The 1,275-nt window shown below is 40.0% G+C and overlaps 1 non-coding gene across 1 annotated transcript; it reads right to left on the bottom strand.

Annotated features, from left to right (window-relative positions):
• Positions 1-791: 791 nt before the first annotated feature.
• Positions 792-899, bottom strand: LOC130953878 (small nucleolar RNA R71). Its single transcript, XR_009076039.1, has one exon. It is a non-coding gene; the product is annotated as a small nucleolar RNA R71 (small nucleolar RNA).
• Positions 900-1,275: the final 376 nt, after the last annotated feature.

Below are 1,275 nucleotides of genomic sequence, written 5' to 3'. Positions count from 1 at the left end.
GAAAATCAAATTAAAGTTTTTCAAAATGTTTTTAAAATCTTTCTAATTAATTTTCGAAAATTTCTTCCCCTCTTCTCACATCCTTCTATTTATGGAGTACCACTCCTTCTCAATGCACAATTCGAACTCTATCTGACTAAGTTCGAATTCTTCTCCTTCTTCCTTCTATTTTTCTTCTTCTCTGACACCTCAAGGAATCTCTATACTGTGACATAGAGGATTCCACATTTTCTTGTTCTCTTCTCTTTCATATGAGCAGGAACAAAGACAAAAGCATTCTTGTTGAAGCTGACCCTGAACCTGAAAGGACCTTGAAGCGAAAGCTAAGAGAAGCTAAGGCACAACTCTCTGTAGAGGACCTAATAGAAATCTTCAAAGAAGAAGACATGGCAGCCGAAAACAACAACAATGCCAACAATGCAAGGAAGGTGCTGGGTGACTTTACTGCACCTACTCCCGACTTCTATGGGAGAAGCATCTCTATCCCTGCCATTGGAGCAAACAACTTTGAGCTTAAACCTCAATTAGTTTCTCTAATGCAACAGAATTGCAAGTTCCATGGACTTCCATTGGAAGATCCTCATCAGTTCTTAGCTGAATTCTTGCAAATCTGTGACACTGTCAAGACTAATGGGGTTGACCCTGAGGTCTACAGACTTATGCTATTCCCTTTTGCTGTAAGAGACAGAGCTAGGACATGGTTGTACTCACAACCTAAAGAAAGCCTGGACTCATGGGAAAAGCTAGTCAATGCCTTCTTGGCAAAGTTCTTTCCACCTCAAAAATTGAGTAAGCTTAGAGTGGAAGTCCAAACCTTCAGACAGAAGGATGGAGAATCCCTCTATGAAGCTTGGGAAAGATACAAACAATTGATCAGAAAATGTCCTTCTGACATGCTTTCTGAATGGAGCATCATAGGTATTTTCTATGATGGTCTCTCTGAACTATCCAAGATGTCTTTGGATAGCTCTGCTGGAGGATCTCTTCATCTGAAGAAGACGCCTACAGAAGCTCAAGAACTAATTGAAATGGTTGCAAATAACCAATTCATGTACACTTCTGAAAGGAATCCTGTGAACAATGGGACAAATCAGAAGAAAGGAGTTCTTGAGATTGATACTCTGAATGCCATTCTGGCTCAGAACAAAATATTGACTCAACAAGTCAATTTGATTTCTCAAAGTCTGTCTGGAATGCAAAATGCACCAAGCAGTACTAAGGATGCTTCATCTGAAGAAGAAGCCTATGATCCTGAGAACCCTTCAATGGAAGAGG

The sequence above is a fragment of the Arachis stenosperma genome, chromosome 9, assembly GCF_014773155.1.
Source record: "Arachis stenosperma cultivar V10309 chromosome 9, arast.V10309.gnm1.PFL2, whole genome shotgun sequence".
Taxonomy (NCBI): domain Eukaryota; kingdom Viridiplantae; phylum Streptophyta; class Magnoliopsida; order Fabales; family Fabaceae; genus Arachis; species Arachis stenosperma.
The sequence above is the reverse complement of the archived record's forward strand: the minus strand, read 5'-3'. Positions and strand labels throughout refer to the sequence as shown.